We start from the raw sequence: 21,558 nt of genomic DNA on the forward strand, positions 1-21,558 counted from the left end.
GGTTTCTAACCTATGGTATGTAAAGAATATCACTTTCCAACAGGCACAGGAATCTTAAGTTAACCTGGCATCTCAAGAAGAGAGTAATGTACCCAATTCATAGGCATTTGAGAGTACAAACCCATGGCTGGGATGGGCTTTAAAAAAGTATTATCTAAGGCTCTTTATACAGAGTTCCAACAAAGCCAATTTAAAAGGCCTATATGAAAAATAATTATTCTTGTTGTGCTCTATGCAGATAATCATGCCAAGTGTAATAAAACTAAAGTTTATTTCACAAACAAATTGGTCCTATCAGGATTTGTTTTTAATAAAAATAAGGACTGAAGAAAAAATTATGTTTCAAAAACTATAGTACACGTGTTATTAGTTGTTTTTGAGTTTTTTTTTTTTTTTTTTTCTGCCATTTAAACTGAAACCTAAATTTTGGGAGGCTACAAGTGCCCAAACTAATGCTTTTAAATCTTTACTTTTAAAACTGTGAATTGCACTCCTTGTCCTAGAACTCATTATTTATCTTATTGTACACTGTTTTCTTAAATGTTGTACTAAAACTGTAGATAAGAATATGAATGCCTTTGTCATGAAAGTCTTGGAACGTCAGCCCGGCCGGCATGTGTACACTCAAACAGCTCAGATAGCTGCAAAGCAGTTCTGCTTCTCTCACCTTGGGGTCAACACCTACCCTACCAAACCTCCTGTCAGCAGGAGGAATCCAGAGCAATTGGAGGCCTTTTTTCATCTTCATAGCCCACACTTTAAGAATAAGGTGCTATGCAATAACAAAGACTTGGAATCAATCCAAATGTCCATCAGTGACAGACTGGATAAAGAAAATGTGGCACAGGCCGGGCGCGGTGGCTCAAGCCTGTAATCCCAGCACTTTGGGAGGCCGAGACGGGCGGATCACAAGGTCAGGAGATCGAGACCAGCCTGGCTAATACGGTGAAACCCCGTCTCTACTAAAAAATACAAAAAACTAGCCGGGTGAGGTGGCGGGCACCTGTAGTCCCAGCTACTCGGGAGGCTGAGGCAGGAGAATGGCGTAGACCCGGGAGGCAGAGCTTGCAGTGAGCTGAGATGTGGCCACTGCACTCCAGCCTGGGGACACAGCGAGACTCTGTCTCAAAAAAAAAAATAAATAAATAAAAGAAAAAAAAAGAAAAAAAAAAAAAAAGAAAATGTGGCACATATACACCATGGAATACTATGCAGCCATAAAAAAGGATGAGTTTGTGTCCTTTGTAGGGACATGGATGCAGCTGGAAATCATCATTCTTAGCAAACTATCACAAGAACAGAAAACCAAACACCGCATGTTCTCACTCATAGATGGGAACTGAACAATGAGATCACTTGGACTCGGGAAGGGGAACATCACACACCGGGGCCTATCATGGGGAGGGGGGAGGGGGTAGGGATTGAATTGGGAGTTATACCTGATGTAAATGACGAGTTGATGGGTGCTGACGAGTTGATGGGTGTGGCACACCAACATGGCACAAGTATACATATGTAACAAACCTGCACGTTATGCACATGTACCCTAGAACTTAAAGTATAATAATAATAAAAAAGATATATTCACTTCTTAATGTCTGGAACCTGTGAATAGTTTCTTATATATTAATAGCAAAGAAAGTTAAGTAGATTAAGAATATTGGGAGGAGGAGTTTATCCAAGATTATCCAGGTGGGACCTGATACAATTACATATAGCCTCATGAAAGGCAGAAAGAATTTTGAGAGAGAAGAGGAGAGGGCAGTGTGACCAGACGCAGAGGCTGGAGTGATGCAGCCACAAGCCAAGGAATGCCTATAGCCCCCAGAAGCTGAACAAGCCAAGGCACAAATTCTTCCCTGGAATCTAGAGAGAGCAAGCAGCCCTGCCAACACCTTGTGTTTAGACTTCTGGCCTCCATGACTGTCACAGGATAGATTTCTGTTGTTTAACCGTAACTCAATTTGTTGTAATTTGGTACAGCAGCCCTAGGAACTAATACAACATCCCAAGTCTCAGTGTTGTTAAGACAGCTGTAACTCCCTCACCCATCACAGAGTTGATGCATTCTCTACCAAAATCCCAGCTGGCTTCTTTAGAGAAATTAACAAATTGACCTTAAAATTCAGATGGAAATTCAAGGAACCAAGAATCACCAAAACAATCCTGGAAAAGAAGAGCTAGATATTCCCACTCAATTGCAAAACTTACTACAAAGGTACAGTGCAGTATGGTACTAGCATAAAGACAGACACACAGACAAATGGAATAGCATTGAGAGTCCAGAAATAAACCCTTGGATTTACAGTCCATTGATTTTCTTTTTCTTTTTTTCTTTTTTTTTTTTTTTCCTGAGACGGAGTCTCGCTCTCATGCCCAGGCTAGAGTGCAATGGCACCATCTCAACTCACTGCAACCTCCACCTCCCAGATTAAAGCAATTCTCCTGCCTCACCCTCCCAAGTAGCTGGGATTACAGGCATGCACCATCACGCCCAGCTAATTTTTGCATTTTTAGTAGAGACAGGGTTTCACCACATTGGCCAGGCTGGGCTGGTCTCAAACTCTTGACCTCATGTGATCCATCTGCCTCAGCCTCCCATAGTGCTGGGATTATAGGTGTGAGCAACTGGCCCAAAGAACTCTTAAAACTCAACAAGGCCGGGGCATGGTGGCTCACACCTATAACGCCAGTACTTTGGGAGGCCAAGGTGGGTGGATCACCTGAGGTGAGTAGTTCAAGACCAGCCTGGCCAACATGCTGAAACTTCATCTCTACTAAAAATACAAAACTAGCCAGGCGTGGTGGCACATGGCTGTAATCCCAGCTACTCGGGAGGCTGAGGCAGAAGAATCATTTGAACCCAGGAGGCAAGGTTGCAGTGAGCCGAGATCGCGCCATTGCACTCCAGCCTGGGCAACAAGAGCAAGACTCTGTCTCAAAAAACAACAACAACAAAAACTCAACAGTAAGAAAAAAACCTCAATTGAACAATGGGCAGAAGATGTGAACATCTCACCTAAGAACATATACAAATGGCAAATATGCATATGAAGATGCTCAACATTATATGCCCCACGGGAACCACAAACAAAACAAAGAGATACCATGACACACCCATTAGCATAGCCAAAATGCAAAATCCTAATGCCACCAAATACTGACAAGAATCAGGAGCAACTGAAACTCATGTTCACTGCTGCTGGGAATGTAAATGGGACAGCCTCTCTGGAAGACAGTTTGGCAGTTTCTTACAAAACCAAACATATTCTTACAATGCAATCCAACAATTGTACTCCTTGGTATTTCCTTAAATAAGTTGAAAACTTATGTCCACACAAAAACTGTACCTGGATATTTATCGCAGCTTCATTCAGAACTGCCAAAACTTGGGTGCAACTAAGATGTCTTTCAGTAGTTGAATAGATAAACTGGTACATCAGATAATGGACTATTATTCAGCACTAAGAAGAAATGAGTGATCCTCTTGTAGTTCGTAAGTGTGATAGCTGGGTGTTCACATGCATGTGTGAGATGTGCTACCCTGAAACCTTGTTATGATGATGGGTGCATTGCTCATCTGACACGAAAAGAAGAAAAAGAAAGAAAATTTCTGAACTATGAAGGCATGAAAATACATGAAGGAATCTTAGATGCATATTGCTAAGTGACAGAAGGCAATGTGAGAGGCTACATTCTATACAATTCGAACTATATGACTTTGTAAAAGCGAAAAGTGTGGAGATGGTAAAAAGATCAGTGGTTGCCAGGAATGGAGGGAAAGGAGGGATGAACAGGGGGAGTACAGAGGAATTTCAGGTTAGTAGAACTTTTCCGTAATATGCTATAATAGCGCATGCATGTCATTTTACATTTGTTAAAACCCACAGAATGTACAACACCAAGAATAAACCCTAATATAAACCTTGGTCTCTGGAGGGGGATGATGTGTCGATGTGGGTTCAACAAGTACAATGAAAGCACCAAGCTGGGGCAGGACACTGATGGTGAAGGAGGCTGTGCACGGCAGAAGCAGAGGGCGTGTGGGATCTCTCTTCTATCCTGCTCAATATTGCCATGAACCAAAACCGGATCTAGAAAATAAAGTCTTTTTTTTTCTTTTGAGACATAGTCTTACTCTGTCGCCCAGGCTAGAGTGCAGTGGTATGATCTCGGCTCACTGCAAGCTCCGCCTCCCAGCTTCACACCATTCTCCTGCCTCAGCCTCCCGAGTAGCTGGGTCTACAGGTGCCCACTACCACGTCCGGCTAATTTTTTGTATTTTTTTTAGTAGAGGCGGGGTTTCACCATGTTGGCCAGGATGGTCTCAATCTCCTGACCTTGTGATCTGCCCGCCTCAGCCTCCCAAAGTGCTGGGATTACAGGCGTGAGCCACCGCGCCTGGCCAATAAAGTCATCTTTTTAAGTAAAGGGGAAATTAAGACATTTTCAAGTAAACAAAAACTGGGAGAGTTCTTCAGTAGCAGAGCTAACCAACAAGAAATACTAAAGAGAGTCCTTCAGGCTAAAACAAAAGGATGCTAGACTAAAATCAATATGAAGAAATAAAAAGTACCAATAATGGTAACCATATCAGTAAATACAAAAGTTAATATTAATCAATTTTTGTATTTAACTTCATTCCCCTTCATTTGGTATAAAAGACCAATTATACATAATTTGCACAATACGATAATTATATATCTATCTTGATGAGTATAAAATGTTTAAAGATGTAATTTGTGATAATAACAGCATAAAGAGGGGAGGAACAGAGCTATCCAGAAGGAAAGTTTTTGTATACTATTGTGATATTATGAGATATACATATACGTTGGTTTCATCCACAGCACATTATCCAACTTTCAGATATTTTTTACAATCTGATAGGTTAAATAAAAAATCACATCTTCCTATAGGTTTCATTGACAAACAGCTTTTTGGAGGAATAAGCAATTTTGTTTTAACATTGGGGAAGTTGAGGTCTCAGATGCAGATACTGGAGCTGACGTGAAGCCCAAGTCAGCCTGACTGGGAAGCCTGTCATCTTCACCACAGCTGGGTTGCCCTGCCAGGCTCTGCCGATACAAGAAATCCATCGACACCCATGTGGAGTCTGGAATCAGTCTAGTGACTGCTCTCCTGCTCTCAGGGTTGAGCCCTCTGGTCCCTCTGCCACAACATCTGTGAGATCCCAGCCTCGCTCAGTCCTGATCCTGCCACGCCACCCGCTGTGGGCACACAGGACCCCAGCGATGAGTGTGTGGCAGCTTAACCAGCCTCCTATCAATAGACACTTAGGTTATTTCCAATCTGCGGTGGTTTGGATGTCCGTCCCCTCCAAATCTCATGTTGAAATGTGATCCCATGTTGGAGGTAAGGCCTGATGGGAGGTGTTTAGGTCCCGGGGGCAAACCGGGCATGAATGGCTTGATGCTGTCCTCACAATAATGACTGAGCTCTTGCTCTGAGTCCATGAGAGATCTGGTAGTTTAAAAATGTGTGGCATCTCCCTGCCTCCCTCGGTCCCGCTCTCAGTACCTGCTCTCCCTTCACCTTTCACCATGACTGGAAGCTTCCTGAGGCCTCATCAGAAGCAGGGCAGATGACTGTGCCATGCTTATACAGCCTGCAGAACTGTGAGCCAATTAAACCTCTTTCCTTTATAAATTACCCAGTCTCAGATATTTCTTTATAGCAATGCAAGAGCAGCCTAACACACAATCTTTTGCTAATATAAACAATGCTGTAATAAATAACCTCTGAGGGATAAATTCCTAGAAGTGGAGCCCTTGGGTCATGAGTGTGCATCTTTTCCATATGGAAAGCTATCGCTAAAATGTCTTCCACAGAAGTTACACCAATGCACAGTCCCATGAGCAACAGATGAGACTGCCTCTCTGTCCCTTGGCAACACAGCACATTATCCAACTTTCAGATATTTTTTACAATCTGATAGGTTAAAAAAAAATCACATCTTCCTATAGGTTTCATTGAAAAACAGCTTTTTGAAGGAATAAGCAATTACTCAATGTCTGCTCTAGGTAAATCTTAGATAATCTGATGGATTACAAAAGATATAAAAGAAACGTTCTCAGCTCGCAAGCCCAAAGTCAGGTGTGACTGACGGAATATGCACACGACACCAGTTAGGAACATGAAGCAGCATGTCTGGTCAAAAGGGAGATGGGACGCAGTAGCAAGCACCTCAGGCTGTCTCCATTAACACCTGCTGGGCCTCAGTTTCTTCTTATGTAAAATCGGGCCATGAAATCAGATGAATCCCAAGATCCCTTCCATTTGTGAAATTCTATATTGAATAGAACATAGTCGAACTCATTTTAAATCTGGGTTCTTTGCAAATAACCCATGTTGGCCAGCAGGGTGTGACAATGGCACTGTGTCCCCACCCTCCTGACTCTGGGCACGAGGCTGCATTCAGTGCTGGAGCTTTACGACACTGCTGCCCTTGCCCCAGCCTGGAACCATAATTTGGTTCCAGACACCACAACAGGCAAGTGTTAGAATGGAAGGTGTAAGAGGAACCTTGTCCAGTAGTGGTGACGAACCCACACTCAACTAGCCTCACTCACACATATTTTCACCTCTGTTCACTGCCCACAATTTGACACGTGGAATCTGGACGGGAAAACAGTGACGCTGAGTGGCCCCAGGCAACTCCTGGCTCTGGCCTCACCAGCACCCATATAACAGGATAAAGGAGGCGCACAGGGCTGATGGGCCCACAGAACCATCTATCTTTAGACCAAAGACAGTGAAGGCACAGGAAGGGATCTTTCGTTAGTTCTACCCTGCATCTCCTATTTCTCAACTTGTAGTAAAAGTATGAATTACTTTCAAGGAATGAGCAGGATGCAGACAGATTAAAAAACAGATTTGCACGTGACCTGACTATGCTGAAAGGCCACTCTGGCATAAAATATTTGAGGTGCTTAGGAGAATAGGAAGTGGAATCTTTGGAAACTTCAGAAGTTCAGTCCCAGGGGCCAAATCTTTGTTTCAGATGCATGGGTCCTTGTGAGAAGTCTGGCTGCTCTGAGCCCCACAACGCTGGAGTCTGTATTTTTCACATTACGATTCCTAAACTCAACTCTCTCCAAAAGCTAGCACTAGCATGAAACAAGCAGCCACAAAAAGGTTTTTCTCTGGCAGGAACCAAGCTGGGTGCGGGGAAAAGACATTTGCTAAAACAAACTTCTGGTTCCTGAGCACCCCAAACAACTTTTACTTGGTCTAATCATTGCTGGCCAATCTCCCTTGACAGGATGGATTCTTAAATAAACAAATCTGTCTTCAAGCTGCATTTGTTTGTTTGTTTGTTTGTTTTTGAGACGGAGTCTCGCTCTGTCTCCCGGGCTGGAGTGCAGTGGCCGGATCTCAGCTCACTGCATTTGTTAAAACAGCAGATGGAGATTTAACTGAGTGGAGGAGGAACAGAGCTCTTTATCTCAGTAAGTAATGACAAGCGAGATGAGGGACTGAGGCAGACGTCTCAACCCTCAGGGCCTATTAAGCAGCTTTAGGGAGCATCCAGGAAAACCCGGAGCGACAGCTACATAGGTGGCTGTTTTCCTGAAGAGGTTTTCTGGAGGTTTAGTATTTACATATTCCTTTAAAGTGGGGAAGGCATGTGGGAAGAGGGACAGGTAGGCAGTAAGGCGAACGGTTCTATTCCCATGGGCCTTGAGCTGGTGCCCAGTAAATCTATATTTTACATAAGATAAGGTGAATGTCTGACGAGGAGGAAGGACTAAAGAAGTCAGTTCCACAGACATCTCCCAGGTAGGTAGAGAAGGGAGTCTTGTCTTTGCTCTGCACATGGGAAGATAAGATTGTAATCAACATTATCAGTGTGGAGTTTCAGGAGCCAGACTTAGACTGTAGACCTAAAGTCTCCCCTTTTCCATACATTGGCATGTCCTCATGTATGGGAGGTGAAAACCAAAAATAAAATTCTGAGCCCCCCCAATCATCTGAATCTGAGCCCCCCCAATCATCCCCTCCTCTCAGCCAAGGGCATTCCAAAGTTAACCTAAAGAACCAGTTCAGGCATGATGGGATGGGGGGTTGGACTGTCCCATTATACCCTCCTCTCTTTAGGAGAATTCGGGCCCAACTGATCAGCATTAACATTAAAACAGATCTCAAGACTGACAAAGCCGACTCCTATAGCAATAAGATACCAGATACCAGCTTGACTCTAGTACAGTGTCACAAGACAGATAGCAAGCCCTGGAAGTACTTTATTACACACTACATTGCTTTGCCATATCTTGAAGTAGTCCTGCAAAGCTGTCTCTTGTGGGGAAAATCTACATTCTGAAGAGAATCTCCTTCCTTTTCCAGGCCTTCTTCCTGATCCAGGAGAGAATCAGCTCTGATAAGACACATTTACAATGGATTCTCTCTGAAGCCTGCTACCTGGAGGCTCCCTAAGTATAATGGGAGCCCTGGTCTCCATAACCCCTTTTCTTTGTTGTTTTTTTGTTTTTTGAGATAGAGTCTCACTCTGTTGCCCAGGCTGGAGTGCAGTGGTGCAATCTCAGCTCAAGGCAACCTCCACCTCCCAGGTTCAAGCAATTCTCCTGCCTCAGCCTCCTGAGTAGCTGGGACCACAGGTGCATGCCACCACACCTGCCACACCTGGCTAACTGTTTGTATTTTTAGTAGAGACAGGGTTTCACCATGTTGGCCAGGCTGGTCTTGAACTCCTGGCCTCAGGTGATCTGCCCACCTTGGCCTCCCAAAGTGCTGGGATTACAGGCGTGAGCCACCTGTGTGCCTGGCCCCACAGCCCCTTATCTTAACCTAGACATTCCCTTCCATTGATTCTCTGTTTTTAGACAATAACTTAACTTTTTCAACCAATTGCCAATTGGAACATCTTTGAATCTACCTATGACCTGGAAGCCCCCACCCTACCGCTTTGAATTGTCCCACCTTTCTGGATGGACCAATGTACATTTTACATACACTGATTGATGTTTTATGTCTCCCTAAAACGTATAAAACCAGCCTCTCACCTGACCGCCTTGGGCACATGTTCTTGGGATCTCCTGAGGCTCTTGTATTTGGCTCAGAATAAATCTCTTCAAGTATTTTTCAGAGTTTGACTCTTTTTAACAACAGAGACCAGCAAAGAATTGACCAGTGAAAAATCTGTGGGGGCAGACCTTTACAGATACCCGAGGTCCGTGACCTTTCCTTAGTAATAGTTGTTCATTTGGAAACAGCACCTCACATGACTCAGCCTCTGGGCTTAACCTTCCCTTTTGCATAAGAAGTTTTGGAGTCCTGAGATTTCTAATTGGCCTTTAAAAACTAAAAATAAAATCTTAAGCCCCCACTCAGTGAACCAAGGGGACTCCAGAAAAAACTTAAAAACTGAATTTCCAGCCATGATGGGAAAGTCAGACATTATATCTGGCTCCTTTTGGAGTTCAGGCACAACTGACCAGCATTAATGTTAAACAACAGATCCTAAGACTGACAGAACAGACCTTCTGTGACAAGAAGATATCAAGTTATAAACAGGACGCAAGGCCATGCCAGACAAAGTTTACGTCATGCACCCCTGCAGGTCGCCCTGACCCCATGTCCTAGGTAGCGACTTTCTTAATTCCAGCTTTCCCTTCTGCTGAGTCCAAAACTTTAGACAATGCTTCACTCCTTTAACCAACGGCAAATTAAAGAATCTCTAAATCCACTCATGACCTGCAAGCCCCCCACTTCAAGATATATCCCACCTTTTGGGGCCAAACTAATGTCTGGCCTCCACATACTGACGTATGACTTTGCCTGTGACTTTTGCTTCCCTAAAATGTGTAAGACAGAGTCGTGCCCTAACTGCCTCGGGACCACTTATCAAGGCTTCCTGGGTTTGTGTTTTCCCCAGGCCACGGTCAATCGTATTGGTTCAGAATAAACCTCCTTAAGACATTTTACAGTTTGGGTTTTCCATTAACACCTTCACAGCATAAACTTGAGTTTTTAAATTTGAGCAGGTCCAGCAGGTTTCCCCCAGGTGGATTCTGACTGAACAGTTTCTGAGTCATTTCTCTATCCCTGTTATTCAATCCAAGCTTTCCTGGGTAAGTGCTTTCTTACCTGCCTGTGCCCCTCAATCAGAACATCAGAGTCAGAAGGTACTCAGAACTAAGAAAAATTTAACCCAAAAAAGATCTAGAATAAAATGCAGCTTTTGCTTCACCCCTAAAAGAGTGGGAAATTTGACTACATAAAAGTCAAAATTTCTAAATAGGAAAAAATAAAATCAGAAGATAAATGACAAATGAGAAGATAATTTTAATGTAAATCACAGGCCAAAGGTTAATCCCCTTAATAAAGAGCTCCTAAAATCAGTACTGAAACAACTTACCCTGCCCCCACCCTCCAAAAGCAAAGGATCTAGATTACAAAGAGGGAAAAACAAACGGCTCTTGAGCCTGTGGAGAGCTGCTCCACTGTGCTCATCGGGAGAGATACCAAGCCCACTGAGAGGACTTTTCGCCTGTCAGACTGTGCCTCGGGTCGGCTGGGCTGCTGTGACAAGGCACCGTGGCCGGGTGGCTGAAACAGAACGTATTTCCCTCTGTTCCAGAGCCTGGAACTCCCAGATGAGGCGTCTCATCAAGAAGCAGGCATGGCTTCTTCTTTGACCTCTCCTCGGCTTCCAGATGTGTCCCCTGCATGTGCCTGTGTCCTCATCTCTTCTCATAAGGACACCAGTCGTACAGAACCAGGGCCACCCTTATGGCCTCATGTGATACTGTGGTGTAGTAAGAAGTGTATGTTTAGTCTTGGTTCTAAATTCCTGACATACAGCTCCCAAAACCCTCGGAATTTCCTGACTAATATGGGTGAGAGGGGCATCTTCTGTTATTCATAATAAGCCCCTTTCAACTACACCAGTGTTTATACTACTGCAGTGACTCTAGGAGGAAACAGCTGGTTACCAGATGGACCAACACTGGGATTAGGATAATCCCACCCGCAGCCTCCAGGGTGGGCGGGGCTGCAGCTAAACCCCATCCGCCTCTTCATCTGCTATTCATCCACATTCTTGGTCACAGCTTCATAACAAACCGGTAAACATTTGTAAATGTTTCCTTGAGCTTTGCAAGCCACCCAATCAGATGATCAATCCCCAGAGATGGTCTTGGGGACTCCTGATTTAAAGTCAGTCATTCAGATGCACAGGTCACAACCTGGGACTTGTGACTGGCTTCTGAACTGGGGGAAGCCAAATGGAACTGAGCCCTTAACCTATGGGGTCTGTACTAACTCCAGGTAGTGTAGAACTGGGTTACATTCTAGGACATCCAGTGGGCTCTGAAGAGAACTGGAGAACTGCGTGGTGTGGAAAGACCACACGTTTGGTGTTAGAAGTGTTCTGTTGAGTAGAGAAACCATGTTTTCCATTTTACTTTTCACTCGATTACCTCTTTAAAGAACGTGTCTCCAAATACAATCACATTCTGAGGTACTGGAGGTTAGGGCCTCATACACACTGATGGGAAATAAACCGGGGCAACCTCTACGGACAGCAACTTGTCAGCATCAAAATTTTAACGTGCATTTCACAAAAGAAGATGCATTAATGGGCAATAAGTGCACAGAAAGATGCTCAACAGTATAAGTCATTAGGGAAATGCAAATCAAACTAATGAGATAATGCTGCACACTGCCTGGGATAGCTATGCTCCTGGGATCGACTGGGCAGATGCACTGCAATGCTGGTCTTCCCCAAGGTTCCTGCCCTGTCCCTCCTTGCCATGGGGGCACATTTAAGGAAGGCCACTGCCACTCATGCCAGTCTAGTGCAGCTTGGTCTGGGGAGTTCTGCTGCACTCCTGGGCAGCTGTGTGGCCTGAGTCAAGCTGCTTATGCTTTCTGGGCCTGAGCTTTCTGAGATACCAAATGAGGAAGCCAAACCTGACCCCAGGCCCCTTTGTGCTCCAAAATTCTCATTCTCTTGGGCCCAGCACAATGCCTCCTGGGCTCCCCTCACCGCTGAGCTCCACGAGTCCTGAGGGGGAAATCAGAGGACACCAAGCAGCCTGGTCTTGGACAGGGTGTTCTGGAGATGGCCATTACCTGAGCGTGCCAGATTATGGGCTGGCCCTGGGCACCCACGGCCACAGCTCCCACACCCAGCCTCACCCAGGCCTGACCCCAGCACCATGGCCACAGCTCCCACACCCAGCCTCACCCAGGCCTGACCCCAGCACCATGGCCACAGCTCCCACACCCAGCCTCACCCAGGCCTGACCCCGAGCACCCACGGCCACAGCTCCCACACCCAGACTCACCCAGGGCTGACCCCAGCACCATGGCCACAGCTCCCACACCCAGCCTCACCCAGGCCTGACCCCAGCACCATGGCCACAGCTCCCACACCCAGCCTCACCCAGGCCTGACCCCAGCACCATGGCCACAGCTCCCACACCCAGCCTCACCCAGGCCTGACCCCAGCACCATGGCCACAGCTCCCACACCCAGCCTCACCCAGGCCTGACCCCAGCACCATGGCCACAGCTCCCACACCCAGCCTCACCCAGGCCTGACCCCAGCACCATGGCCACAGCTCCCACACCCAGCCTCACCCAGGCCTGACCCCAGCACCATGGCCACAGCTCCCACACCCAGCCTCACCCAGGCCTGACCCCAGCACCATGGCCACAGCTCCCACACCCAGCCTCACCCAGGCCTGACCCCAGCACCATGGCCACAGCTCCCACACCCAGCCTCACCCAGGGCTGACCCCGAGCACCCACGGCCACAACTCCCACACCCAGACTCACCCAGGGCTGACCCCAGCACCATGGCCACAGCTCCCACTCCCAGCCTCATCCAGAATCCAAGCTCGCCCTGGACACTGTCTCTTTGGCCATTGCTCAGCATGGACCTGGCTCTTAATGAACCCTCCATCGAGGTCTGCTGAGTCTCAATTCCTCTCTCCCTCTCCTGCTCTGTGCTAGGAAAAAGGCAATGTGAGTTTTTCTTTTACATCCAAACAAAAGCTGGCCGCTCATCATGCATGAGTGGAAGCAAATCAGTTTCGTGGCCTGAGGTCGTGCAGCACACGGTGAGCAGGTAAGCAACCTTAGTGGGGAAGCCCACTCGGACCTCGGAGCCCCAGCACGCCCATTGAGCCGTCTGGGCCACTCTTTCCAACCAACTCCACAATGTCCCTAACATGTTTTTTAAAAAATGTTTCCACACAGGAAAAGTCAAAAGTTAGGAAAATTGCAGAACTCCAGCTATAATATTTACAAGGTTCTAGCTAAGCTTGCCATACACATGTCTGCCAACATGCTTCTAAAAGAGGAAAACTTTTAGAGCCAAAAGAATGAAATAAAGTGGATCAGAAGTAAATTCAACACTGACAGGGCAGTGAAAAGAACACATGAAACACTTGGCATCTATTTATCAAAAGGAATTTGTCTCTCCAAACAGTGGCTCACATCATGTTTACTTAAAGAAAAAAGGGGGTGGATACAGTGGCTCATGCCTGTAATCCCAGGACTTTGGGACGCTGTGGTAGGAAGATCACTTGAGGCCAGGAGTTCAGGAACAGCCTGAGCAACATAGTGAGACTGTCTAGAAAACAGAAAAATTAGCCGGGCATGGTGGCACGTGCCTGTATTCCCACCTACTTGGGAGGCTGAGATGGGAGGACCACTTGAGCCTGAGAGGTTAAGGCTGTGGTGACCTGTGACTGTACCACTGCATGATGAAGGGGGCCTGCCCCTCCACACCTGTGAGTATTTCTTGCAAGGTGGAGACGAGAGACTGAGAAAAGAAATAAGACACAGAGGAAAAGTGGGTCCAGGGACCAGCGCTCAGCAAGCGAGGACCTGCACCGGCACTGGTCTCTGAGTTCCCTCAGTATTTATTGATCACTATCTCTACTATCTCAGCGAGGGGGATGTGGCAGGACTATAGGGAGAGGGTCAGCAGGAAAACATGTGAGCAAAGGACTGTGTGTCACAAATAAGTTTAAGGAAAGGTGCTGCACCTGGATGTGCACATAGGCCAGATTTGTGTTTGACTTTATACAAACATCTCAGTGCAGTAAAGAGCAGTACTGCTGCCAGCATGTCTCACCTCCAACCATAAGGTGGTTTTTTCCTATCTCAGTAAATAGAATGTATGATCGGATTTTATACTAGACATTCCATTCCCAGGGACGAGCAGGAGACAGATACCTTCCTCTTATCTCAACTGCAAAGAGGCCTTCCTCTTTCACTAATCCTCCTCAGCACAGACCCTTTACGGGTGTCGGGCTGGGGAACGGTAAGTTCTTTCCCTTCCCACAAGGCTGCATCTCAGGTTTTCTCAGTGTGGGGAAACCTTGGACAATACCCAGGCTTTCTTGGGCAGAGGTCCCTGAAGCCTTCCGCAGTGCATTGTGTCCCTGGGTACTTGAGAATGGAGAATGGCGATGACTTTTACAAAGCATACTGCCTGCAAACACATTTTTAACAAAGCACATCCTGCACAGCCCTAAATCCATTAAACCTGGAGTCAATACAGCACATGTTTCTGCGAGCACAGGGTTGGGGCTAGGGTTACAGATTAACAGCATCTCAAGGCAGAAGAGTTTTTCTTAGTTCAGATCAAAACAGAGTTTCTTATGTCTTCCTTTTTCTACACAGACACAGTAACAGTCTGATCTCTCTTTCTTTCCCCCACACATTCCAGCCTGGGCAACAAGGGCGAGACTCTGTCTCAAATAAATTTTTAAAAAAAGAAAAGAAAGAAAGAAAAGAAATATGAAACTGCCCCTAACAGATGTAGAAAAAAGAAGGTAGGGTGTTCAACAAAAATGGTCACTGAGGCAAGTGTCTTGATCAGCAGAGGTTTATTAAGCCAAGTCTGAGGACTCACCCAGGAAAAACACAAGCCAGTGAAGCATCTGTGACCTGTGCTTTTCCAAAGAGGATGCTGGGAACTTAGTGAGCGTGTGAGGTGGGGGCAGGCAGGAGGGAAACAAGGGCGGGGGCAGGGAGGCAAATGGTTATTCTTATGAGGCTCTAACAACTGCTCAGCACCTGTATGTTTTATACCAGATAAGGTAAATGTTTGAAAAGAGGGAACGGAGGAGAGTCAAGCAGGAAGAGTGACTGATCCTGTCTTGTGCGTGTTCTGCAGTTGGAAAGGAAGCTTGTCATCAACATTGTCAGTGTGAGATTTAACAGAACTCAGTTTGAGGAGTTAAACTTCGCTTGTGGACCCAAGGTGACAATTGGCATGTACTGGTTTTATAGGAGATATGTATCCTGAAAGGTTCAGGAGCTAGCAAAAATGTCCTTGTAAGCAATTTGTGAGGGAGGCCATCAGGAGGTACACGCCCTTTTGCCATCCTGGGACCTGGCTTATGTCTAACACTATGACCCAGGGTTGTGAAGTGACAGTTCTGTTTAGGGAAAAAGAATGGCAGTTGCATGACTCCATTCCCAGGCTTAACTCTCCCTTTGGCATAACTAGTTGGTGGGGTGGGGATGGGGAGGTACCAAAATTTCATTTTCTTTTACAGAAGCTATTTCCCTCAAGCCTTTTACCATTTTTGTTCTTCCAACTCAAGTTAAAAATCTACTAAAAGAGCTAGGCATGGTGGTGTGTGGCTGTAATCCCAGCTACATAGGAGGCTAAGGTAGGAGGACCATTTGAGCCCAGGAGTTCAAGACTAGCCTGAGCAACATAGCCAGACCCTCTCCACCTCCAAAAGAACCCCGATAAACTAACCATATAAATAGGTTAAACCACTTGTCTAAAAGAGCTGTGAAAGAAAAAAGTAAATCTACTAAAAAAAAAAAAAAAAAAGTAACCTAATCCTCTGGATTTGTAAGGCCAATTGCATGTTTATCCTATTAATCAAACAGTGAAGTGGATTCCAGAGCTTTTGTTCCAAGCCATGCTGGCACTGTACAGACAGAGGCATGCTTGCCCACCCTTCTGTCTAAATCACAGAGGGGCCACAAGCCACCAGCATTTGGTCAGGCCCTCAAATCTGAAGTCAACTCAGTCAGGACTAGACACACCCCCTTGCAAGACTGAGAGGTCCTGGAAAGAACCACATCCTGGGCTACATCCAAGAGAGAAAAACAGAGGTGCTGAGCAGGGACAGGAGAAGAAAGGAGACACAGAAAGTAATTCAGAGTAGCTCCAGGTGGCTCTTACAGCTTGGAGGACAAGTTTGGGAAGAGCTGAGCCTATCTGCGAAGGTCAGTAAACACACCGGGTTACTCAGGCCTCTCTGGAGAATCGGGGTCTGGCTAGAGTCAAAAAAAGGCTGAGTGAGACACCCAGGGAAAGCGCTGGTCTGGTGAAACACTCATGGAGCGGGGATCTCACCTCACCTTTTGCTTCCCCACACAAGGGCACTGGTGCAGAGGCCTTGCTCACTGTGGCCCTCCACTCCAGACCCCACTATGCCTGGACGTTATTTCTCACCCTTGTTGGGTTTTGGGTTTTTTTTTTTTTTTTTGGAGATGGGGTCTTGCTATGTGGCCCAGACTGCTATTCACAGGTGCAATCATAGCTCAATGCAGCCTCACACTCCTGTGCTCATGATCCTCCCACCTCAGCTGCCCAAGTAGGTGGGACTACAGGTACCTGCCACCATGTGCAGCTTACTGGAATCATAATTGGCCTCAGACACACTGTTACAAAAGAAATGTGTGATCTAAGGCAAAGGTTGGGAAGCTCGGTGGCTCATGCCTGTAACTGCAGCACTTTGGGACGTGGAGGTGGGCAGACTGCTTGAGCTCAGGAGTTTGAGACCAGCCTGAGCAACATGGTGAAACCCCATCTCTACCAAAAATACAAAAAACAATTAGACAGGTGTGGTGGCACATGCCTGTGGTCCCAGCTACCCGGGAGGCTGAGGTGGGAGAATTAAATGAGCCCAGAAAATGGGGTTGCAGTGATTTGAGACTCCAGCCTGGGTGACAGCATGAGACCCTGCCTCAAAAAAAAAAAAAAAAAAAAAAGAAAATGAAAACAAAAACAAAAATCCAAAGGTTGGGGAAATGGTATTTTAAACAGAGCCACTCCCTGGTCCCCGCCAGTGCTGAGGACACACACAATACTGGCCCCGGTGTTTCCACTTCTCTAACCAATGGCTTGTGGGCCACATTGAGAAAGATACTTTCTGATTTTCTTTAACATTAAAAACAATTTTAAGAAAAATAATTATCATTCCCATGGAAAAGGTATTTTCCTCCAATGTGTAACGCAGATGCATAGTAGGCTGAAATAAATACAGTTAGGTTAGCATGAACACGTGTCACAAGTAAAGCCCAAATAAAATCTCATTCCTTTAAACACGCACACAACTACATGAACTTGAGTCGAAAAAGAGTGTCCTTCACGTGTCTTTCTCCCCAGGGAAGCTAAAGAGGAAGGAAAGAGCATCTCAGGTCAACAGGCACGATGGGAAGAGGTTCTGAAACAGTGGCCCATGGAGGTGACCCCGTTTCCTGCTCCCTGATCACTCTGCCCCACTCAGGCAGCAGGAGGATATTCTGCACTTGCTGCCTCCAGGAGGGAGACAGAGCAGAACAACACAAACTGGGAGGCTCTTCTTGGTGTCTGAGGTTCAGACGCTCAGTTCCCAGACAGCAGCCAACAGTTACAAATAATAAACATGCAAGCCTTCCAGGCAGCTATGGCTGGGCCTGGCAGGCAGGGCACGGATCAGGGCAGAAGGACAAGGCCTTCTAACCTAACCTGCAGGTAGATGTGGGGGAAGTGAGAGTGAATTCACTCTTTCAGGCAACATTTAGGAAGGGGCAGGAGCCCAGCCAAGGAAGGGCAGCGAGGTGTGTACAGGCAACAAGCAGCAAAAGCTAAACAAGGAGCCACACAGCAGGAGTGCTGCACTCTGCAGAGCACGGGGTCAGGAGAAAGGTCTGTGTACAGGGGACCCATGGGAACCAAGGCCCAAAGACAGAGAAGGACAGCCCAGTGAGTGCCAGAGTGGAAAGAACATGGAACACCTGCCAGGTAGAGACATAGCCCTGGGTGACCTCTGGATGGATAAAAATGAACTTTCTGCCACCTGGAAGGGTATGGGCTCATGGAGGAGAACACAGTGCATCTCAGACAACAGAATGGCAATCTGCACACTGGAGTTTCAGGATCACAATTTATACAACACCTATGGCTCTAGCCAGGCATGGTGACTCACGCCTGTAATCCCAGCACTTTGGGAGGCCAGAGTGGGTGGACTGCTTGAGACCAGGAGTTCAAGACCAGCCTGAGAAACACAGTGAGACTCCCATTCTTTACAAAAAAAAAAAAAAAAAAAAAAAATTAGCTAGGTGTGGCGATGGGGGTCTGTAGTCCTAGCTATTCAGGAGGCTGAGGCAGGAGGGTCACTTGGGCCCAGGAGGTCAAGGCTGAAGTAAGCTGTGATTGCACCTTTGCACTCCAGCTTGGGGGATAAAGCAAAACCATCTTAAAAACAAACAAACAACCTGTGTCTGGTAACTGCAGCATCAGGGACCCTGGGGAGCCCGCTTTGGCAGTATGTGCCACTCAGGTCTTTCATTCATATCATCATAGCTCCACAGGCCTGAATATCTTCATTGTGTGCCAATATATTTAAAACTAGAAAAAATATGTGCCCTGGGATGATATTTTTTTTCCTCTACAGAGCAATGGCCATCAGCACCCCTGTAACAACCTGAGTCGAGATCACAGGCTGAGATGAATACAAACAGTGTTTGGTTTCTGAGAAGGCCAGTTTGCTCCCAGTTCACTCCTGTTCCTAGGGAATAATCTTCCTCATGGTCCTGACCCAAAATGTAGGCAGTCTATCAGGCGTCTACCTTGGTGGGGCCTGGACATCAACTTGTGTCTACCCAACCCTGTGACACCGTCAGATGTGACTCTCAGGCACCTCTTCCGGAATGTACAGACAGGCCCCACAGCAGAGCCGCCCATGCCACACACACCTGCCGAGGCTCCTACCTCTTCCTACTCGCTATTTTGATGGATATAGCCAAATTGCTCTCCATAGAGGCTGTATCTATTTACACAATACATCATGGATAATGTTCCAGGTAGATAAATGAGAATTGTAACACATTTACTCTAAGTAAAATTTGTACTGAAAAATAAATATTCAAAAGTAAATGTACACAAATCATGAGCATATGGCTCAAAGAATACTTACAAAGAGAACACACTCATGTAACTACCATTCAGAACAAGAAAGACACATCAGGCCAGATGTGGTGGCTTCTGCCTGCAATCCCAGCACTTTGGAAGGCCAAGGTAGGAGGATCGCTTGAGTCCAGGAGTTTGAGACCAGCCTGGGCAACACATTGAGGCCTCCGTCTCTATTTTCCCTGTTGCCCAGGCTGGTGTACAATGGTGCAATCTCGGCTCACTACAACTTCCACCTCCCGGTTTCAAGCGATTCTCCTGCCTCAGCCTCCCAAGTAGGTAAGATTACATGCGCCACCACACTTGGGTAATTTTTGTATTTTTAGTAGAGACGGGGTTTCACCATGTTGGCCAGGCTGGTCTCGAACTCCTGACCTCAGGTGATCCACCCACCTCGGCCTCCCAAAGTGCTGGGATTATAGGCATGAGACACCACGTCCAGCTTATTTTCAATTAAAAACAAAACAAAACAAAAACAGGTTGGACATGGTGCCTCATGCCTATAATCCCAACACTTTGGGATGCCAAGGCAAGGGGATTGCTTGAGCCCAGAAGTTCAAGACCACCTTGGGCAAACATAGTGAGACTTCATTTCCACCAAAAAGCAAAAAATTAGCCAAGCGAGGTGGCAGATGCTTGTAATACCAGATATTCAGGAGGGTGAGGTGGGAGGACTGCTTGGGCCTAGCAGGTCAAGGCTACAGCGAGCCATGATTATGCCACTGCACTCCAGCCTGGGTGACAGAGCAAGACCCTGTCTCCAAGACCCTGTCTCAAAAAAAAAAAAAAAAAAAAAAAAGTTTCATGTAACACAAAAAACTTTTATCTATTTAAAATCAAGGCCAGGTACAGTGGATCATGCCTGTAATCCTAGCACTTTGTGAAGCCAAAGTGGGAGGATCACTTGAGCCTACGAGTTTGAGACCAGCCTGGGCAATATAATGAAACCCTGTTTCTAAAGAAAAATACCAAAATTAGCCAGGCATGGTCATGTGCAACTGTATTCCCAGCTACTTGGGAGACTGAGGTGGGAGGATCACTTGAGTCTGGGAGGTCAAGGTTGCAGTGAGCGATGATCATGCCACTGTACTCCAGTCTAGGCGACAGGGTGAGATTCTGTCTCTAAATAAATTAATTAGTAATTAAATTAAAAAAATTAGGCATGGTGGTATGTGCCTATGATCCCAACTACTCAGGAGGTTGAGGTGGGAGGATCACTTGGGCCTATGAGATCGAGGCTGCAGGGAGCTGAGATCGCACTTCAGCCTGGGTGATGGCGAGACTCTGTCTCATGCATGGATACATATATAAGGGCCAATAATCCTACCAAACTGACCTTTCCCCAAATACAAATGATAAACTTTGGATATAATACAGAACACAACTATTAAGGGCAGATACCTGAGAGCAACCCAAAACAGGAGGACTCTGGAAGGGAGCTATGGGCACCAGGGGAGTTTCCCACCTCCACAGCTCCCACTCTCAGTTGGAAGGAAGTGGGGAGTGATTGCTAACGGGTACAAGGTTTCTTCTGGGTGTGATGAAACTGTGTTGCACAACTCTGTTCGTGTATTTTATTGTACACTGAACTGCATACTTTAAACAGGTAAATTATATGGTATTTGAATTATATCTCAATTAAAGCCATTATTTTTGAAAAGTGGCTATAACCTCTACCATGCATACTGTAAACAAGCATACTGGAGAGACCATATTAATAGACTCCAAGAGGTACAGTATTGGTCAGGTGTGGTGGCTCACACCTGTAATCCTGGCACTTTGGGAGGCCGAGGCGGGCAGATCACTTGAGGCCAAGGGCTCGAGACCAGCCTGGCCGACATGGTGAAACCCTGTCTCTACTAAAAATACAAGAAAAAAAAAAAAAAAAAAAGGAACCAGGTATGGTGGCATGTGTCTGTAATCACAGCTACTCGGGAGGCTGAAGCATAAGAATCACTTGAAGACAAGAGGCGGAGGCTGCAGTAAGCCGAGATCATGCCATTACACTATAACCTGGGTGAAAGAGCTAGACTATCCCAAAAACAAACAAAAAACAAAGATAAACTTGCTGAGTAGAATAGGCAGTAATTAAGCCTTCATTTATTTACTTATTTATTTGTTTTGAGACGGAGTCTTGCTCTGTAGCCCAGGCCAGAGTGCAGTGGTGTGATCTCAGCTCACTGCCACCTCTGTCTCCTGGATTCAAGTGATTCTCCTGCCTCAGCCACCCAAGTAGCTGGGATGACACACACCCACCACCACATCGGCTAATTTTTTGTATTTTCAGTAGAGACAGGGTTTCGCCATGTTGGCCAGGCTAGTCTCAAACTCCTGACCTTAGGTGATTCGCCCACCTCA

At 46.2% G+C, this 21,558-nt stretch overlaps 1 non-coding gene across 1 annotated transcript; it reads left to right on the forward strand.

Moving 5' to 3' along the window:
- Nucleotides 1-3,481: 3,481 nt before the first annotated feature.
- Nucleotides 3,482-3,586, forward strand: LOC135965820 (small nucleolar RNA U13). The gene has a single exon (XR_010578934.1). It is a non-coding gene; the product is annotated as a small nucleolar RNA U13 (small nucleolar RNA).
- Nucleotides 3,587-21,558: the final 17,972 nt, after the last annotated feature.

This window comes from Macaca fascicularis, chromosome 10, assembly GCF_037993035.2.
Source record: "Macaca fascicularis isolate 582-1 chromosome 10, T2T-MFA8v1.1".
Taxonomy (NCBI): Eukaryota; Metazoa; Chordata; class Mammalia; order Primates; family Cercopithecidae; genus Macaca; species Macaca fascicularis.